This window comes from Puma concolor, chromosome A1, assembly GCF_028749965.1.
Source record: "Puma concolor isolate L17-30 chromosome A1, mPumCon1.1.hap2, whole genome shotgun sequence".
In the NCBI taxonomy this organism is placed as follows: domain Eukaryota; kingdom Metazoa; phylum Chordata; class Mammalia; order Carnivora; family Felidae; genus Puma; species Puma concolor.
This window is the reverse complement of record NC_141667.1, coordinates 223,758,176-223,780,238: the sequence shown is the minus strand read 5'-3', so window position 1 is coordinate 223,780,238 and position 22,063 is coordinate 223,758,176. Positions and strand designations below refer to the sequence as shown.

At 44.2% G+C, this 22,063-nt stretch overlaps 1 long non-coding RNA gene across 1 annotated transcript in view; it reads right to left on the bottom strand.

The window, feature by feature from the left end:
- LOC147584801 (uncharacterized) overlaps positions 1-22,063 on the bottom strand; it is a 349,116-nt gene that overhangs the window by 178,963 nt on the left and 148,090 nt on the right. The window lies entirely within an intron of this gene.

Below are 22,063 nucleotides of genomic sequence, written 5' to 3'. Positions count from 1 at the left end.
CCATCTGCCCAAGGATGCAATGTCCAACTTCCAACTCCTGGTGTCCCTGAATCCCAGTTCCCTTGCACCCTCACAGGGCACCCTTTCAGTATCCAGAAGCCCAGGCCTGAATTCTCTCCATGTAGCCCACAAGGACTAGGGTTTTTACAGTGTTTCTCAGAAACTTGTCCTTGGCCACTCACCCAGAGGCAACCACAAGTTGGACAGTAGGAACCTGTACCTGAAGAGCAACCGTTCTACCCCTTACTCTCTGGCAGAAACATCTCTATCAATAGTGTCTGCCCCAGGCATCACTCTGCTCTGGACAGCAGGTCTGGGGCCATGTTACCTTACACCAGCCACTTGGCCAGACACCATCTCTTTTACCCTTCACATTAGCCCCATGAGGAGAAAATGGTGCTCGGAGAGGTTTAGTTATGTAGGTGAAATGACATTTTCACTTTGGATAATGCAATTAGAACTAGAAGCAACAGAAGACCCAGAGAGAAGTTGTTCAGGAAACACAAAGTGGCCTTAAATGAGTGTAAACCTTTGGATCCTCCAAATGACCACGAAAATCACTGGAGAAGTGACAAGAGGACCACATTAGTGGTCTTCACAATACCCTGGAGGATGAAGGAAATGCCAAAGGCTAAAGATAGTAAACAGTTTCCTGCTGGTCATAAAAGGGAGAATTGGTTGTTCACAGCAACGCAGAAAGCTGCCAATCCATAAGCTTCCTGTTGACTTCCAGGGAAATTCCCAAACTGATTATTGACCAGATCTGGGTGAGCTCTTGGGAACACCCCAGAACTAATACAGGCACACGTGAAAAAGTTGTTCTTTTCTACTTTATTGCTTATTAAACTAATAGATGAAACAAAAATGAGAAGACGACCCTAGGTGACAGAATAACGGATCCAATGGGATTCTGAAATATTAGAGAGGGAAAAATAGAATTCCACTGAACGACAAGAAGTATAAATTCTTGTTTGGTGGTTGAAATGATTACTTGCAAAAGTATTAGAGGAAGAAGACCTGGCTTGACAGAAATTCATATTTAGAAATTTAGGTTTAGAAGTGCCTGGGTGGCTCAGTCAGTTAAGTGTCCAACTTCAGCTCAGGTCATGATCTCGCAGCTCATGAGTTCGAGCCCCGCATCAGGTTCCGTGCCGACAGCTCAGAGCCTGGAGCTTGCCTTGAGTTCTATGTCTCCCTCTCTTTCTGCCCTTCCCCCTCCATCAAAAATAAATAAATATTAAAAAAATTTTTTTAAATAAATAAAAATATGGGGCACCTGGGTGGCTCAGTCGGTTAAGTGTCCGACTTTGGCTCAGGACATGATCTCGCGGTTCGTGGGTTTGAGCCCCGCATCGGGCTCTGTGCTGACAGCCCAGAGCCTGGAGCTGCTTCAGATTCTGTCTCCCCCTCTCTTTGCCCCTCCCCCACTCATCCTCTGTCTCTCTGTCTCTCTGTCTCTCTCAAAAATAAACAAAAACATTTTTTTTTAATGTTAAAAAAATAAAAATAAAAATTTAGGTTTAACTCACTACCTTCATGCTAAGCATACACCAACTAGTAAAGCAGTCACCAAAATATCTAACTCAACTTTATTTCATTTAATTAAAGTCAAAAAGAAGAGAAAAGAAAGGAAAAGGTCAGATTGCCAACATGCTAAGCAATACGACCTCTAAAGTAAGGAGAGGTGGGGAGCCCACGGTGACATTTGTGAAGAGGAATACTGACAACTCAAAAATGCTCTATGGACTAGTGAATGTACTTCTAGAAATAGCCATATATGTATATATATATGAGGCAGGCTAATAAGAATTAATAGTACTTTTTATAAATCCTATGTGTCTTTCAGATCTTTTAGCTGAAATCGGAAGAAGGTTAACTTAACAAAAAGGGGAATTTTATTATTTATTGGCTCAAGAAGCCAGGAATGATGGAGGAGGAAGGGATAATTGGCAGAGATCCAAAGCCAGAGACTTTGTTTCCAAGACATTCTCTCCATCTTCCTCCTTTCACTGAGGCTTTGCTCCAGCTTGCGCTTCTATTCTCTACTGCAGCTCAGTGTCCTCCATGTGCTCCCGCTGGCAGAGCTGGAAGGAGATGGAGAGGGGAAAGGGACAATGGACAAGAGAGGCGGCAACAGGAGAGAAGTGCATTGCAATGGAGGTCCCCCTAAAACCATGTGACTGGAGTGAAGAAGGCACAGATCAGTAAAAGAAGGAAAGGGAGGGGGTGCTATTTCCAGGAGAAGGGTAAAGAGATGCCGAACAGACAAAAACACAGACATCCCCCTCACCTTCCAGTGGTCAATGAGTAGATTCAAGCACCTCCCACAGGTGCCACAGTCACTCTTTGTTTCATTTCATTTCATTTCATTTCATTTCATTTCATTTCATTTCATTTCACAGAGCAAGTTGGGGAGAAGGTCGGGGGGGGGGAGGGAGAGGGAGAGGGAGAGGGAGAGGGGGAGAGGGGGAGAGAGGGAGAGAGGGAGAGAGAGAGAGAGAGAGAGAGAGAGAGAGAGAGAGAGAGAATCCCAAACACATCAGTGTGAAGCCTGATGCAGAGCTTGAGCCCATGAGCCTGGCTCATGACCTGAGCCAAAATCAAAAGTTGGACACTCAACCAACTAAGCCACCCAGGCACCCCAGGAGCTCACCACTATTTTAAATAAATACAAGAATGTGAACAAATTCACAAATATGAGTCTTGCTTTATGCCACAGGTTACATTTGCAGTTGAACTTCCAAATAAATTTTTTTAAGATCTAATTTACATAAAATAAAATGTGTTCGGTTCAGTGAATTTTGATAAACTGTACATCAACATAACCACCATCAAATCCAACACATAGAACATTTCCAACTCTATGAAAAGTGCCCCATTACCTAGTTGCAGTCAATCCAACAATCCCACACTCCCTGACCCCAGCTCCAGGCAAACATTGATCTGTTTTAATTTGTCATTATAGATAAGATTGGTCATTTCTAGAACTTCAGGTGTATGAAATCATACAGGATGTACTCCTTTGTGTCTGCTTCTTTCACTCAGCAAAATATTTTTGAAATTCACATGTGTTATGTGTATTAGTAATTCAATCCTTTGTATTGCTGAATAATAATCTGTTGTATGGATATACCACAATTTGTTAGCCATTTATCAGTTGATGGGCATCTGGGTTTTTTCCACAAAGAGGTGTTTCCAGTAAAGCTGCCATGAACAGGGGCTCCTAGGTGGCTCAGTCGGTTGAGCATCTGACTTTGGCTCAGGTCATGATCTCACAGTCTGTGAGTTTGAGCCTCGCGTCAGGCTCTGTGCTGACAGCTCAGAGCCTGGAGCCTGTTTCAGATTCTGTGTCTCCCTCTCTCTCTGCCCCTCCCCTGCTCATGCTCGCGCGCGCGCGCGCGCGCGCGCGCGCGCTCTCTATCTCTGTCAAAAATAAATAAACATAAAATTTTTTTTTTCAAAAGCTTCCATAAATATTCGTTTGGGTTGAATTGTGTTTCCCTCAAAAGATATGCTGAAGTCCTCAACCCTGATATCTGTGAATGTAACCTTATTTGAAAATAGGGTCTTTGCAGATGTAATCAAGTTAAAATGAGGTCATTAGGGTGGGCCCTAATCTGATATAGGTGTCTGTATAAGAAAGAAGAGATACAGACACAGAGACACAGAAGGAGAAGGCCACATGATGACAGAGGCAGAGATCAGAATGATGCATTTACAAGCCCCAAATTGCCCGGGGCTTCTGGAAGCACCAGAAGTTGAAAGAAAGCCATGGATCTGATTCTCCCCTAGAGCCTTCAGAGGGAGCATGACCTTGCCGACACCTTGATTTTGGATTTCTAGCCTTTAAAACCATGAGAGAATAAATTCCTGTTGCTTAATGTCACCAAGTTTGTGGTAATTTGTTGCAAAACCCCAGGAAACTAATACACCACTCAAGTACAAGTCTTCATGTGAACACATAACATGTTTTCATTACTCTTGCACAAATACCCAGAAGTGGTATTGCCGGGGTGTATGGTATGTTTAATTTTACAAGAAATGGCCAACGTGTTTTCCAAAGTAGCAGTAAATTTGACCTTCCGGCTGCAACATACAAGAATTACAGCTGCTCTGTATCGTCACAAATACTTGGTATTATCAGTCATCTCAATTTTCCATTATGGTTTTAATTTGCATTCCTTTGATGAGTATTGATGTTCAACCTCTTTTCATGCACTTGTTGGCCATTTGCACATCTTCTCTGTGAAGTGTGTCTTTAAATATTTTGCCCATATTCTTGGGTACAATTTCTTTATCCGATACATGTTTTGCATGTATCTTCTCCCAGTCTGTCACTTGCTGTTCATGATCTTAATGGTATTATTTTGAAAAGCAGTTGTTTTCATTTTGATAAAGTTCATTACATCAAATTTTCGTTTTATTCTGCGGGTTTTGTGCCCTAAGAACTCTTTGTATACCCAATGTCACAATGATTTTATCCTATCTTTTCTCCAAGAACGCTATTATCGTTTTAGACTTACATTTAGGTCTACCATTTATTTTAACTTAATTTTTTGTGTCACGGCAAGTGTCGACATTTACTTTTTTCCTCGTGGATATCTAGTTGTTGAAACAAGTCAGCTTAGTGTCTTTGTCAAAAATCAACTGGCCATCCGCGTGTGTCTGTGTTTCTGGAGTCTGTGCCTGTTTCACGAATCTAAACCTATATGTCTCTCCTTCCACCAACACCACACTATCCCAAATACTTCAACTTTATAGTTTATCCTAGGATCGGGCTGCACAGGTCCCCTAAATTTGTTATTTTTCCAAATTGTATTGAAATTTGTTTATGTCTACCTTTCTTTTTTTAATGTTCATATATTTTTGAGAGAGAGTGAACACTAGCACACTCACAGGTGGGGGAGGGGCAGAGGGAGAGGGAGACAGGATCCGAAGCGGGCTCTGAGCTGACCGCAGCAAGCCTGATGCGAGGCTCGAAATCACGAACTGCGAGATCATGACCTGAGCCGAGGTCCGACGCTGAACCGACTGAGCCACCCAGGTGCCCCTATGCCTATCTTTCAATAAGTAATCTATGCACACAAGGGGGTTTCATTGAGAAATAAGTCTTTCCCCCTCCCATCTCTAGCTCCTAGGCTGCTGATTCTCCTCCTCCCAAATAGCCACTTTTAGCAAATTCTTATTGTTTTCTTTTTCACAGCCTATAATTGATTTTTTAAAAATTGAGTCAGACTTTAAATTTACTATTTAAAGGAATGTTAGTTCCAGACCAATTTGAAAGGGAAAAAATAATGCCCTAGATTTATATTCTGTATCAATCCAAATTTCAAGTGTGTGCCTCAAGTGAGGCCTGTCAATATTGGAAGGATTCAACCGTTGCTAATGATGCATTTAATTTTATCCACCAAGAAAGGAGAAGCAGAGACATTTGTGTACATCATCTACTCCCCCGAATTCTGTTAGAGTCATTTAAATATGCTGCTTATTTTTAGGTGAGTTGCAGTATAATTATATGACACCAAGTAATCAGGGCTTGGTAATACTAACAAATTGATCTTTTAAGGCAGTCTGGAAGCCTAGTTAAGAATCATCTGAGTGTGTGACTCAGAGGTCACCCGTCCCAAAGATCAAGAAATGGTAAAGCTAGAACCGCACAGATAGAATTCGGCTCTACAGACTTTATCACTGTCCTGTGAGTATAAAATCTTACGACAGGAAATGTGGAGGAATGCAGAGACAAACCAAACCCCGCCAGTGTCTTCTAGAAATTCACAGACTAGAAGGGGAGGCAGGCACACACATAAGCGTCCCTGATGCAATGAAAAGTTCTAAAACTGAGGTTCCCAGACGAGACTCTGGAAACATGGAGAAAGCACATTCTGGAAACTAGATGATCATGCTATTTAAACCGTTCCTGAATTCAAAGCACACTGACATTCTCATTTTAGGATGACATCTAAGCAGCATACGGATCTCCGGACTTGTATTTCATCCTTGTAATATTTCATTCTCACTGAGAGGAATTCTTTTAACTCTGAATTAGGTCAGTGGTTCTTCAATAAAAGCATATAAAAAGAGAAGGGGGTATTAGGAACCAAACCAAATCCTAAGCTTGCCTTGTTGATCACATGTAATTACTCTTCTGGGAACACCAAACAAAAGTAATAAAGTTCTTCTGGTAACATAAAAAAATGGATTTAGTGACTTGCTGGCTTTAGAGGGAGAGAGACAAGCAGTAAGAGCTGCCCAGCCCGAGAAAACAGGAAGAAGAGAATTTCTTGCCTCCTCTACAACTTGGCATTTCCTCTGGATTCTCAGGAAACCATGCAGGCTGAACACAAAAAGAACTGTACCTGAGAATTCCTATGTCTGATTCAGAGAAAAGCAAGATATTGGCTGTGGGTAAAGTGTGCAGGTTTGTGGACTCAGATTACCCAGAATGTCTTGTCTGTGTGTGTTCCTAACACACAGGGAATGGTATGTGTGTTGTAAAATATTTTCCATTAAAACTTCTTATAACTTAGGGTTTTAATAACTTCGTGGTTTTCCAATAGTCTACGGTATCCTTGGAAACCCTGAGGGAGGACGGCACGCTACATTAAACACGCTATCCTGATGAAATGAGTGAGAAAGTGTTCAATGAGAATGCTACACTTGTTTGTGCGTATTTTGGGGGGCTTCGTTAGTTACTGAATAACGCATTAGCCAACCCACAAGGATCACAGAGGTCAGATCTATGAAGCCAGATTCAGTATTTCATAGATATGTTCATTGACTAATAGAAGACTAATGAAGGCTAAAAGTGGGTCACGTGGCCAAAAGCGGAAGTTCGACATAATCCTTGGGGAAGATTCAGAGTGGACAGTGTTTAAGGAGATTTGAAAGGGCACCCAGTAAAGGTTCCCCCTGTCTAAGCTTTTCTAAGGGCAGCAGTCAAATCCTCTTTTGACCAGACAATTAGAATTCATGTGTTTAAAATCTGGAAAAACCCTGAAGGCACTTCATGTCATTTCCCTTTTGTTGATGAAGCAACTTTTATACAAGACGGACATTGTATTGTATTATTAATGCATCCTTTGATGGCACTGTAAATTGCCACAGAATGTTCATATACTTTTCAATCCCTGGGCAACACTTTGGGGACGGATATCACTGTCGACAGTGTGATCTGACACTGAAACCTGAAAACCTCGAGTACTTTGTGACATCAACAGATCAAGCACCAGGGTCGTCACGAGCGTGCAGGGGCAGACGGTCAGAAGCTTCCGCTCTGACTGGAGACCAGGTGGGGATTTTGTTTGCTGAACCCTCTCTCCCCGTGATGAATGGATCTACTTGCATAGGGGAGGGCCCTGTGGTCTCCTGTGTGAGAACAGTCGCTGGCAGACCAGAGAGAACTCTGACCGCTCACAGGAAGGATGCAATTGGAATCACACATCACCCTCAGCAGAACCTGGCTGCTGCCTACCGTGAAGACGGGCTCCGAAAGCTCTGGAAACCCTAATCGCACTTTTCTTTTAAAACTCGCTTGAGGGGGGCCTGGGTGGCTCAGTCAGTTAAGCGTCCGAGTTCAGCTCAGGTCACGATCTCGTGGTCCGTGAGTTCGAGCCCCGCGTCGGGATCTGTGCTGACAGCTCAGAGCCTGGAGCCTGTTTCAGATTCTGTGTCTCCCTCTCTCTGACCCTCCCCCATTCATGCTCTGTCTCTCTCTCTCTCTCAAAAATAAACGTTAAAAAAAAAAACTCGCTTGAGAGCATGCGCTTAAATGAAGGCATATTCGTGTATTGCTTTTTTTTTTAAGGCTAACTTTTTTAAGCAATTGTTTGAATTAAGAACAAGAATTCATGTGAAAATTCATGTTCCGGTTTTTATATTTTTTCAGGTACTCATTTATCTGTTTCTAATTGGGGCAGTCACTTAATGTTTTCGGTAGTCCCTACCTGGAGAGTGAAATACTGCTGTTTATAAAAAAAAACAAAACTGTACCCCTTTATTTGAAATGGTGATTAAAATGTGCCTCCTGCAGTAAAACTTGTAGAAAGAAAGAAAGAAAGAAAGAAAGAAAGAAAGAAAGAAAGAAAGGGAAAGGGAAAGGAAAGGAAAGGAAAGGAAAGGAAAGGAAAGGAAAGGAAAGGAAAGGAAAGGAGAAAGAAAGAGAGGGAGAGAGGGACATGCAACCTTCCTGGTATTCCCACTGTTTGGCACTTATATCTGTATCAGTTAGGAATGCCTTCAGCTACAAATAACAGAACACCCAATTCACAGTGGTTGAAACAAATAGGGATTTCTTTTTCTAAAATAGCAAAGGGGTCCAAAGACTGGTTGTGTTTAATGATGGTCCAGCTGCTCAATAAAACCTTCAAGGACCTAAGCTCATTCTGTCTTTTCCTCCCACCATTTCTAGCATCTTTCTTATGTTCACTTTGCACCATCATGATTATCACTGGTCACAAAATGGCTGCAGAAGCTCCAGGCTTCTTATCTGCATATAAGACAGGAAAAAAAAAAAAAAAAAAAGGTGACACCAGCACAAATGCCCCCTTTATCAGGGAAAGCAATAAAGTTTTTCAAAAGCCAGCAGGACTAACGTCTCATTGGCTAGAACTGGGTCGCATTACCACCCTAGCTGCATATGTAGCTGGGGAAGTGAGTATGCGGTGCACTCTCTATTGTGGGAGGCAGGAGGGAGTAAGTGGGTTGAGAATGATGAAGTTAGCCAATCAATGGTTTCCACCACAGTATATAATCAAAGCATTACACTTCATTAGGCTTTAATTTTCACATCGCCGAAAAGCAATGGCAAAGGGCACTGTGATTATAATATAATGAAATCAAAACAAGGAGGAGTTTGTAGATGCCTGAATATATAATAAACTGGACTGATTAGCTCTGTCTTTGGCTTAGTTGGAAATTCAGCCCTTTCTGTCTACAAAGATAACCTGGGGTAAGTCAGAGCCCCCGGGTCCTTGTTTGCTTTGCAGCTGGAAATCAAAAGCCTGAAATAATAGAATAGCCACACAGAAGGGTGAGCTGGCTGTCATCACCACCCCACCCTCTACTTCAAAGCCTCATTTAAAGGTCTGTAAGCCTTTGAAGCCTTTTAGTCCAAAACTGAAGCATCCCCCAGCAGGTCCCTGGTTTTCATGTGTTCAGAGTATGACATATTAGCATGTATTCAGCACTAGGAGAGGATAGTGATCTTTCAGATTTGCAAACTTCTATGGCTGGCAGTTGTGGTGTGCTTTTTGAATGCTGTTGTTGTTGTTGCCGTTGAATCCAGTATTTTGGGAAATCACTAGAAAAGGCACCAAGTGCAATGGGACTCATTTCCCACTATCCTGAACCTCCTGGAATCTTCAATCGAACAATAAATGATCTTTGTAACAGGAATGCTGGGATAAGAAGACGACAGACACAGCTACAGAAGATATATCATCTGCGTACTTGTGTTCTTTTATAGAGGACGAGACCCATGGCTGTTTGGGGAGGCAGGTATTTGTCCGCATCTGGTGAGAGGAATACGACACAGGGAAGACAGGCTTGGTGGCTCCATAGGAGACCCCAGCCCATAGAATACTAGTAAACCTTGCGGGGGGGGGGGAGGGGGTACACGGAGAGATGAAGGAGTACACGGATGGATGAACACACATACAGATAGACACATAAATGGAGAGAGGGGAAGAGGAAGGGAAGAAGAAGAAGAAAGAGAGGGAAAAAGCAAAACCACAAGAAAGAAAGGAAGAAAGAATCTGAACTTATACCATGGTTGGGCAAGAAGATAAAACAAATAGCAAATACAATGATTTGGCTTTGGGAAACCAAAGCTGAAAGATCCTAAAATAAGTATGTTTTGTTCCCCTTTATTTCCACCCCCTCCAGAGTTAGTAATACAATCTGGATCTAAAGGGATTTTTAATTACTTACCTCGTCTTCTTTAACATCATCCCTGAACCACTGGCTTTCCCTGAGGTTGGCTATCAGTTGCAGAGAAGAGGTGACAAGATTTACAAAATCCAGTCAGGTTGACATTGGTTTACCACAAGACAAATAGAATAAGAGGGAAAATGAGAAAAATTAATATTCTAGCTCCGGGTTAAATCTCCTTTTAGCTTAAGTGAGGCCACAATTGTGTAACAATTTACTGCTGTGTAAAAATATTGGTATGTCTAGGAGTGATTCTTTCCAAAGCAAGATTGCTGAGATCCAGATACACTTGACAATGTCAGGGTGTTATTCGCTGGAAGGCTCTAATGACTGTAAAAGGAGCGATGTAATAATTAATAAAGCTGACAGCAGAAATTCCACGAAGACCCTAAGACCATAAATACAACTTGCTACATCAGTCTGCCTTGCCAGGAACATTACATTCTGTTTGGTCTTTCATGCACCAGTACCAGAAGTATTAGGATAGCAACTTCGTGATGGTGGAGTGAAAAGAGCACAAACTTAGTATCAGAAAGACCAATGTGGGACCCGGCAGGTCCTATCTGTGACCTTGGGTGAATTCTTTACCTTCCTGTGCCTCAGTCTCTTCCTCTGACAAGTGGAAATAGCACTGTTACCTCAAAGGATAATTTCACTCACTGAAAGGATGGCCAACAAACATATAAAATACCTAGCACACAGCAGATCCTCAAAAAAAAAAAGGGGGGATGGGCAGCTTTCTTTCCTACCAATAGGAACACAAGAGGATGCATGTGACCTAGAAAGAATCTGCTTTTCCAGAGGGCTGTCCCAGTGGCGGTTCTGGAGCTGAGTGATACACAAGCCAAGTGTCCCTTTGCTTCGATCAGTTGTCCAGTGGTGACAAGACACTCTCCTCAGGGCTATTGGCCAGAGTTAGAAATTTTAGTATTGCAACTAAGCTCACCAAGAGACCCAAAAGGGGTCTTGATATGGGCCTCATTTAAAAAAAATTTTTTTAAATGTTGACTTATTTTTGAGAGGGACAGAGAGACAGGACACAAGCAGGGGAGGGGTAGAGACAGGGAGACAGAGAATCCGAAGGAGGCTGTAAGCCATCAGCACAGAGCCCGACGCGGGGCTCAAATTCACGCACTGCAAGATCATGACCTGAACTAAAGTCAGACACCTAACTGACTGAGCCATCCAGGCACCCCTGGGCCTCACTTCCAAAAAAATTTTTTTAAGTTTATTTATTTTGAGAGAGAAAGGAAGGGTGAGAGAGAGCATGAATCAGGGACGGGCAGGGATAGAGGGGGAGGGAGAATCCCAAGCAGGCTCTGCACGGTCGGCGCAGAACTCAACACGAGGCTTGAACCCATGAACCAGGAGATCATGACTTGAGCCCAAACCAAGAGTCGGGCACTTAACCAACTGAGCCACCCAGGCGCCCCAATATGGGCCTCATTAATACCATACTATGTAAGCCAGGAGTCAGGAAACATTCTGCTGGCCAAACCAATTTTTGTAAATAAAGTTTTATTGGGACAGAGTTGCACTCACTCCTGTACACAGTGCCTATGGCTACTTTCATACTACAGTAGCACAGTTGACTAGTTGTGATAGAGACCATAAGGCCCACAAGCCTAAAACATTTACTATCTGGCACTTTACAGAAAAAATTTGCTGAGCCCTACTCTAAACACCAAAACTACAACCGTGTTCATATGTTAGAGATAACATATTTGTGAAGCACTTTTTATAGCCCCAGTATTGTGGTAAGCTTGGTGTTATTTACAAATCAAATGAACACCAGTCCCTAAGAAAAGGCTCACGGTCTTATAAGGAGATGAGTAGACAAAGCAAGCAAAGAGTTGTAGCAAATTATAAAGAGCCAGTTACGTAATGCAGGCTGCAGAGAGAATTCAAGATACACTGGAGTCTTGAGAACACATCGCAGGAGGATAGAAGCAGCCTATATGGATATGAAGCAAAGAAGTTTTCCCAGCAGCAGTGGAGGAGGAGGAGGAAGAGGAGAAGGAGAGTCATAAAAGCAAGAAGGTGTATGGCGACTGGTAAAGAAATGAGGCTTACTGCAGGACAGCTGGCCGGGAGGTAGGGGGAGTGGTAAAAATGAAGGGGTGCAATGTGACTGTAGGCACAGCTGGGAAAAGTTGGGTCTAAGAGGTTGGACTTGACTCTAAGCAAGAGAGAGCCATGGTGGCTCCCTGTGTGCACATCAACTACATGGTGAAAGTCATCTTGGGAGGAGAGAAATTGGAGATCAGAACTCCGATCGAGTTCTTTTAGCTAGACTTCAAGCATAAGATGATGACACAGTTCCTCGGGTAGAAGCAGAATAGGGACAGATCTGAGAGACTTTGCAAAGCAAAGCTTGGCGACCGGTCGGTGTGACATGTGAAGAGTCAAAGAAGATTCCAGAATTTCCTGCTGGGAAGCCTGGTGGAATGGTGGGTACCGCCAACAGAAAGGGAGACCCAATGTACAAGGAAACATTTCTGCACCTTTTAAATAGATTCAATATTATGGAATTTCAAATTGCCAAAACCTCTGACTTGGAAGATTCATCTGTTGTACACAACCTCACATCTCTGATTCGTGAAACTTGCAAGATTTAAGGCTGAAGCACATCACATGTTCCATTCATTCATTCCTTCAGCAAATGTTACCTCAGCACTTGGCTAGCAGCTGATTACCGAGGTAGGTCTGGGGATACCAAGGTGAATGACATGTGACCCTGCTTTTAAGGTATACAATAAATTTGGTAACAAGGTCTTTACTCATAGTGGAAACACACTTGAAAAACTAATCCTAACTCAGCTGAGGGGGATAACAATTAAATCTAAAAGGAGTGCATGCTACAGAAGGGGGGGGGGGTGATCAAGCAACCAATGATCACGAAGCAATTTGAATTATAAATATCAAGGATGCAGGATGGGGCACCTGGGTGGTGGCTGACTTCGGCTCATGATCCCATGGTGTGTGGGTTCTAGCCCCACGTTGGGCTGTGTGCTGACAGCTCAGAACCTGGAGCCTGCTTCGGATTCTGTGCCTCCCAAGCTCTCTGCCCCTCCCCCACTCACATTCTGTCTCTCTCTCAAAAATACATAAAGCATTAAAAATTAAAAAAAAAAAGAATGCAGTGGAATGGGAACAAATTTCTCAATCTTGAAAGTATGGAAACAGGAAACCTCCTGAGCAAAGAGAATATTACTCAGGTGAGAATGGATAAAGGATGAGGATCAAAAAGAAAAAAAAAAATGACACATGAAAGGCAAGTGGCCATCAAGAAGATGAAAGCAAATCCCAATGACCATAAATTGCTTCTATCTGTATATTCATTTAGCACCTTCATCCTTCACTTCAAGGAAGGGACTTTCTCTGGAACGCTACAAATCTTTAATTAAAGGAAGTAAATTCACTTTACAATAATCAGCTTTAGACAAATGAAGTGCATTTTTTCCACCGAGAAGAGATATGTAGGCAGAGAGTTTCACTGTTGGATAATGCAGCTTACATAGTTCCCTACAAGACACTTAGAAGGCATCTTAGAAACTTGCACGCGTAGGTATTTTTTAGTGTCTCATCGATACAGTGAGCATTACTACTCTTTAATGGGTAGGGACCAGAAATGCTGGACGTCCCATACAGTGTAGTAGGTCCCACACCATGCGGGACTGCTACAGTCTGCAATGGACATTCATGTAAGTGAAAAACCCATGTATAATTAACTGAGCCTAGTGCCTAACTCCATTTTAATATAAACACTTTTTTGGCTCAATTTTGGTACATACTGAATTTCCCAAGAATGTAAGTACATCGAAAGTAAAAAAAAAAAAAAAAAAAAAAAAAAAAAAGTGATGCTTTGCATTTTATGTGGAACGTTATCAAGCATCGTCTGCCCTTTTGGGACATTCATTTAGAAAATTATGTCTCCAGGGGCGCCAGGGTGGCTCAGTCGATTAAGCATCTGACTCTTGATTTCAGCTCAGGTCATGATCTTGCAGCTTCCTGAGTTCAAGCCCCACATCGGGCTCCACGTAGGTAGAGCGGAGCCTGCTTGGGATTCTCTCTCTCCTTCTCTCTCTCTCTCTCTGCCCCTTCTCCACTCATGCTGTCTGTGTCTCTCTCAAAATTAGTAAATAAAACTTAAAAAAAAAAAATTTAAAGAAAATCATGTCACCAACAGCATTGCCACTTGTGGTACTGGGCATTGTGTTAGTCACCATGACAAAAACATCTCTATCAGTCTGCATTTTCAGCCAGCCCCCTCACAGTTAACTCTACTTGAATATTTTTATTTAGCTTTCATTCCCGAATGAGAAATTTCAAGAAAAAGTATAAGCACAACTTGGTCTTAACTGAAAGCCAGATTTACCTGTTACAAGCCAAGTGCAAGAATCTGACCACTTCATTATGTCTTTTGGTGTCATTATACATGAACTTTTATTATAAATTATCTGCCATTCATTTCTTACTACTAGGTTTACACCCTGTTGATTTTTTGACATTATATATATATATATATATATATATATATATATATATATATATGGATGTGTCTATGTTAAATTACCTATGAATTTTATTTTCTCATGAAAGCCTTGAGGCCCAAAGAGGTGATAGGGTTCCCCCCAAGTCAACTAGCTATTTAGCGGCAAAATCAGAGAGAAGATCCTTTTACCGAGCTCCTCCCATAAACCAGGCTCTGTACTAGTCACTTTCAATACCTTTCAATCATTTGTTCCAGAAATGCATACTTAATGTCCACCAATGCTTAACATTGTGCGGGGGCCAATGTTGCCAACCTTCCTGCTAGGGAAGGTGACCAGAAAAGTCCATGACCATAAATGCGTGAGTAGATGAAATGGTAATGGCCCCGAAAGAAAGGATTTAACTCAGCCTGCTTGAAAAAGCTCCTCCAAGAGGAGGTAACACCGGAGCCGAATCTTGAACGGTGTTTGGGAGTGAGCCAGGTACACACAAGTGCAGAAGTGTTTCGGGCAGAGAGAACCCTAGAGGAGAGTCGCAGAGAGCTTGACGCTCCTATGGAACAGGGAGGGCTTCTGTCTGGTGTCAGCCTAGAGCAAGAACACGGCAGAGGCGAGGGCTGGAGTTAGAGAGAATGGAGGGGCACGGCTCGTGGTGAGCACGTCTTCCCAGCTCAAGGAAATTGAATTTACCCTTGAAGTTCATGAAAGGAATGATGGACTTTTAAGATGTGTGACACCAGGAAATTCACTCTGAAGGTAGTATAGATTTTACAGTGGAATGTAGTGCAGTAACCCAGGCAAGAAATGCTGAGGAGCTGGATTAAGAGTGGTCTTGGGTGGGGGCGCCTGGGTGGCACAGTCAGTTAAGCGTCCGACTTCAGCCAGGTCAGGATCTCGCGGTCCGTGAGTTCGAGCCCCGCGTCGGGCTCTGGGCTGATGGCTCAGAGCCTGGAGCCTGCTTCCGATTCTGTGTCTCCCTCTCTCTCTGCCCCTCCCCCGTTCATGCTCTGTCTCTCTCTGTCCCAAAAATAAATAAACGTTGAAAAAAAAAAAAATTTAAAAAAAAAAGAGTGGTCTTGGGTGGAGAGGATGAGACAGAATACGAGGAGGCAGGGGGATCAGAGTCGGCAGGGTTTGGTGACTGATGGAACTTTCCAGACTGAGGGAGAAGGAAGACTTGCGAAGGCTCCAGGAGGCCAGGTGAAACCCTTCACTGAAATGAAATGTTGGAGGAAGGGGATAGTTCGGTCTGGGGGAGAAGGGAGAGGAAGACCGAGTTCAGCCTGGGACATGCTGGTACGAAGTGTGGACGGGCACTGAGGTCTGAAACTCAGGAGACAGGTCTGCACTGGCAGTACTAGAGATACTAATCTGGGAGGCAACAGCAAATATATCACCTCATGTAACCTCCCCTCCCCCCCCCCCAACTACTTTAGGAGGCAGTGGTTTCAGCCTCGTTTGACAGACCAGAAAACCAGTATGCCCAGTCATGTAGTTAGAGAGCTAAGATTTGCCCCACGGTCTGTCTGACTCCAAAGGCCATCCTGGCTCCTGCACGCCATGTTGTCTTCCAAAGCAGGAACCTCGTGACTCCCAGTTGGGCATTTTTTCTATTGCTCCAACCTGTTCTTCTCTGTACATAAGGCGCTCAATAAAATCTATCAGAATGGTTGCACGAAGACGCACATCTTTCCAGAAATCACTAGACATGACTTCCAGATTTCCTGAGAAATTTGGTTTCGGAAACAAGGTGAGAAGTATGGTACCAAGACAAGGGGATGGACAGTGGCCTTCCCAAGGCCACTCTGGAGCCCACAGAGAAGAATCTGTTACCACAGTCTCTGAGTGCACATTACTAAGCCACAGCTCTAGACAGAAAGTGGCCAAGGAGGATCCCAGAACTCTCACTTGAGGCCTCCAGGATTCAGAGACTACCCTCATTGTTTAAAAACAAAAACAGGGGTGCCTGGGTAGCTCCGTCAGTTAAGTGTCAGACTCTTGGTTTCAGCTCAGTTCATGATCTCACAGTTCGTGAGTTTCAGCTCTGCATCGGGCTCTGTGCTGACAGTATGGAGACTACTGGGGATTCTCTCTCTCTCTCTCTCTCTCTCTGCCCCTCCCCCACTTGTGCTCTCACTCTCTCAAAAATAAATAAAAATAAACTTAAAAATGTCTAATGGGTCAAATCCACTTCAGAAAATAAACTGCTACATTTATTTGATATCTAAGTAGATGCGTTTCAAAGATACCAAAGAGTGACATGACTTGATCTTCTGAGTTTCACATCAGGGAAAGAAGGAAGCAGAAGGGTAAGTAGGGAGTCATGACGAGAACCCCCTTGACGTCACAGACGGGCTTGATGAGAACAAGGAAACAGGCTGCCAGCAGGCCTCTGCTCTCTGGTCACAGCACACAGCTCTCCCAGGTGCTAGGCACAGTGTCAGGCTGGCTCTTCTAACAGCCCTCACCTCAAGGCAATGCAAGATTGATGGCAATGGAAGATCCTAATGCCTCTCCCATGCAAAGTGAGGCAGTTTCCACGTGATTAAAAACATCTTCCTCTCATTGTGAGATAGCAATCAGCATCGTGAGCTAAAATTTTGGCTGTCCCCTCTCACCTCAATCCACCTACGTTGTATATTCACAAAGTGCTCATGTAAGAATTCTCCTCCCGGGTCCATCCAATCTGGGTTTCAACCAACCATAAGCATCCCAGAGGCCACAAGACTTGCATCCTGAATGAACTCTCAGCAGACTCACCACGACAGCCAGAGCTGCTAGAGAAATTGTCGCCAACTGCTTTGTGCTGACTCTCAGGCGGCCAGGCCCTTCCAAGGACTGACCAAATGGCCTAGACGGCAAGGCACTGCTCTGTCTGGACAGGCTAGTCATCTGATGAAAGCCAAAGAATGTGGTGGCTGTAGCTGTCACCTGGCACCGTGGTCATCATCATGTTCCCACGTTCTTTGGATCTGGATGTGCAAAGACACTGGACAAGGCACAGCTGCTTTTTCTGTTCGTAGAGGCCATGGTCCATGGTCCAGCACCTGCCCCGTGGCTCAAGATCTTCTAGACACTGACATAGCTGGTAAGCGAAAGCCAAGTATGCATGGATGGTTTAAAAGTTCTCCTCGTAGATACAGACAACAAACTGAGAGTTGATGGGAGGTGTGGGGAGGGGTGGGGAAAACGGGTGATGGGCATTGAGGAGGACACTTGTTGGGATGAGCACCGGCTGTTGTACGGAAGCGAAGAACCACGGGAATCTACGCCCAAAACCAAGAGCACGCTGTACACACTGCATGTCAGCCAACTTGACAATAAATTATGCATATACAAATTTTTTTAAATAAAAGAAAAAAAAGAAGAAATAGTCAACTGAGGACAAAACTCATTTAAAAAAAAATAAAGTTCTCTCCTTCCTCCCCACCTTAATCTTTACCAGGTATTATCACAGTCCCCTCCAGGGTCCTTCCTTACAACAGCCATCACCCACCCACTGGTCTAAAAGAGAGAGATGTGGCCCAGACATGCCTGCAGGTGCAAGGCCCGCAGTCCGGGGGGATTAAACCAGGATATGGGATACAGACAAAGAGCTCTGTGCTGGGGAAATCTGAGTGCTGGTTCCAGCTGGGCCCTGTATCCACCCCTTCGCAGACATGGTAAACTAGAACCTGCCATCCTCAGCCATACAATCGGGACATTACTAGTCACCCTACCTGTCCTGCTAACCTCTCATGAATGACGTGAGGCTAAAACAAAAGTAGGGATGTGAATATAGATTAACAAAGCCAAAACATAACACACGGTATTTATCACTGAGTGCTGACAAGGCCTCTGTACCATGTATCACGCCAAAACAGAATTAAGATTTTTAAGACACCTAGTTTTGACCCATCTGGGCATCAGAATCTTGATATTGCAAAGAAGTCTGTAACTGAAAACTTTATGCACTTGACAAGAAGACGCAGAAGGGGTGTCTGGCTTATGCTCTATAATGACAATGGTTTCGTATTTTATTAGATATTCTTAGACAATGGAACTCAATCCTAAATTTTCTCTCCCTAAGAAACTATTGAAAACCCTTACACAGTATAACCAAGATATAGTTCTCACCTGGACCGTTTCTTACTTCTCTACACCCTGAGAAGTCTCTGCTCTAAGACACCTGCTTCTTTGAATAATAACAGAAAGATCTTACTTTGTGCAAGTGTCCAAAGTCAAGTCCCTAAGAACCAAGTCGGTATCTACTGATAATGAGCTCTGCTTCCCTCCGATGTGCTCAGCAGAAGGCGAGCTGAGTCTGACCAAGGAATAGCCACACGGCCCTCTGCATTCTGCCCCTTCCATCATTACTTCCTTCCACAAACACTCACGCAGTGCCCACAATATGCCAAGTGTTGCTTGGCCATAAAATGGGGTGTAAAAAACCACATGAGGTCCTTCCTTTCTAGGAGTTTATCCTCCATACTTGGGCTTGCTAAAGAGAAAGGGTTCGTCCTATGCGGGCTAGGGCTGTGGGCTCTGCCATAAACACCTCCCAGAAAGCTGACCGCCTGAATAACAATGAATAACAATGGTGACATCCCCCCAGAATTGGCAATAAGGGGAGTAGCTCAGGGTGTTCCTGCTTCATCATTTTAGCGGATGCCCCTTCCAGAGGCTTCTTATGCCTAACTCCATGGTAAGCCTCCTAATTATACCAGCAGCCCCCTTGCAGCACTTACTATGTGCCAGGCTATGTGCTAAGAACTTTGCATTTAATCTGCTTAACAACTCTTATCATCTGCTTCATACAAATGAGGAAGATTAAGTAACAAGGCCAAGCTCACCAGCGGCAAGGCAAGCGGTGGAACTAACACTCAACCCTAAACTGACTCCAAAGACTACCCACAGATCGCAGAAGTTGAGTGCGGCACCTATCGTGTTTATAGCAATAAGATTTTTTTGCTTTTTTGGTCCCTCTCGGGCTGGGAATAGAATTGATTGCCTTCCGAGAAAATCCAGTCTGGTCTCTGTGATGTGGAAAAATAGTCAAGTGTCATATGAGCCGTTTGGGACCCAAGAGGGTAAAATTAACAAGCGTGACAGCAGCATTCTGTTTTAAATGTCAGCAACGTTCTAGGTGCTGAGAGAGACCCTAATTATTGTCAGGACACGAAGGCTTTCCTCACTCCGTCAAGGCTCTCCGAGCAGTCTGCAGACACTGGGGGATTCCTGCCGTTTCAGTGGAGCGAATGGACTGGTGAATGTAGTGACATCCCCTTTAAGCTGTCGCTCTGACTCGGACAGAAACCACCCCCCAGTTCAGTCCCCTCTTGGTTCCCTGACATTCAAGCCAGGGCAAAGGGCTTTGTGCCTCATGCCATCTCCCAGGAGAGGCCCTGTTGTTTTGAACCCATTAAAAGATAAACTGAGGTCGGGGCGCCTGGGTGGCTCAGCCAGTTAAGCGTCTGACTTTGGCCCAGGACATGATCTTGTGGTTCATGAGTTCGAGCCCCGAGTCAGGTTCTGTGCTGACAGCTAAGTGCCTGGGGCCTGCTTCGGATTCTGTGTTTCCCTCTCTCTCTGCCTCTCCCCCACTTGCACTCTGTCTCTCTCTCTCTCCCTCTCTCTCTCAAAGATAAAATAAACATTAAAAAAATTTAAAGATAAACTGAGGCATATTAAAAAATTGTAAGTTTATTTGAGCAAAATTCTATTCCTATCAGACCGTGCCAAACTGGGAGTGTTTAGGAGCGTTCCACAGGCAGGCACTTGGCTGAGACTTTTCTAGAGAAAAGGTGGAAGCAAAGTAAGAAAATTATTGGCCGGCTATAGCTTAGAGCCTAGCTGGCTGTTTGTGAGAGGTTGTCCTTGATGCATTGATGTTATAACCTTGAGGCACTTGCAGGCTTAGGTTTGGGTGTGCTTACAAAGGTGTCCGTGGCATTAGAACCACCTCAGTGTGATGGCCTCCTTGCTTAATTAATTTAACAAACGAAAGACCACCCCAGTCAGCGGTGCCGTTTTCTTAGCAACTGTGCACAGAGCCTCCTGCTCCGAGCAGGGTTCTCCGGTTTCTTGCTTCCTACAACGCAAGCTGGGAGGGGGATCTCGGATTCCTTCATTGGTCCGGAAGAGGTTGGAGAGAAAAGCAGCCTCTTTGTAAAAGGCTCATTTGAAAAGGCACGAAGAGATGGGTTAGAATCTGGGACTGTGCCCAGGTGGAGGTCTCGCCTGGAATTCCTAATACATTCTTTCTGTTATTAAAATAATATAGGGAACTGGGGTGGCTCGGTGCTTCTCTGCATGGAGTCAATTTGGCTCATGCTGTGTGACCATTTTAAATCTGACCTCAAGTGGTGCCAGTTTCAAAATCTTTTCATTCTGGGTATGTTTCCATTCCACACAACAAGCCCGTGGCTGTTCCCTAAACCCTTTCTCCAAGCAGAGAGTAACTCGGTAGACAGAGCCTCCTGCCAGAAGTGATGCAATCGGTTAAGCTACCCGCTGTCTTGTTCCCCCGGCCCCACCCTGCTGCCCTGCCCAGGGCCAGCTCTCCGGTCCACTTCTCAGGTCTACCTTCTCACCTCCCAGAGGCACAGACCTCCCTTTGTGGTCTAGGGAAGGTGTTTCCAGGTGACTGGACGCACATGGCATTTTCTCCTTCCAACACGAGGAGAGAAGCCCTGCCTCGCCTCCCCAACTAAGCGGTGAGTCATTAACTCACAGGATGACAAAGCTTGTGGCAAAGATGGAGGGGGGAGGGGCGGGGGTGAGGAAGGGAAGCAAGATGCACCTAGATTTGTCTCTCAATAGCGTGTTTGCAACTTCCCTTGACCTCCGTATTCTCTCAAAACAAAAACAAAAACAAAAAACCATGGGGTAAAATACCAAAAAACCTGCCATGTTTTCCATGAGGCGGCGGGTCCTCCAAGATGTAGGCCAGAGAAAACAAACACGTAACATCCCTTATCTCGATGGCCCTGATCAGGCCATCTTTGTTTCCAAAATGACCTATTCAGGCTTCGAGGCACCTGGAGAGAATCAGCCCTGGGAGCTCCTAGAGACAGCCAGACAATGCAATACAAATATGCCAACCCCGCAACCTGCAAGGAAGCATCAGGAAGCCGAAGAAGAGCACAGCACCACTGCCTTCTGCTACGACCAACCGCTTGGCCATGCCTTTCCCCTGGTTCACCGAGGACATCGTACTTTATCCGCGGCTCAGAGCAGATGAAAAAGCAATTGGAAAACACCCACAGAGGAGCAGCCAGTTGTCATGATCTCTGAGAGGAAGGAAATAACATGGTGTTTTATTTTTAAGTAGCCCATGAGATTTCAATGATTGCATTAAAATTTTAATCACAAACTCCTTAAGTTTAGGAAGGGGGAAAAAAAACCCACAAAGGACTCATTGTATAAGAGAGTTTCACCATTTGGAGTTCTTTTATAAATTTGTGTCAGATCACAATTTGCTGTCTGGGAAATGTAAATTAGTTATTAATGAGCCAAAATTCTAACATCAAAGCCTGCGCACCCGCATGCCAGAGAGAAACAAAGAGCTTTCACAGCAATATCGACTGCTCCGTGCGCTGGCCTGAATGCGGCGTTCATTTTGACGCGCTTTGCTGCCTCGTGGAGGAGCTTACTTTTCACAA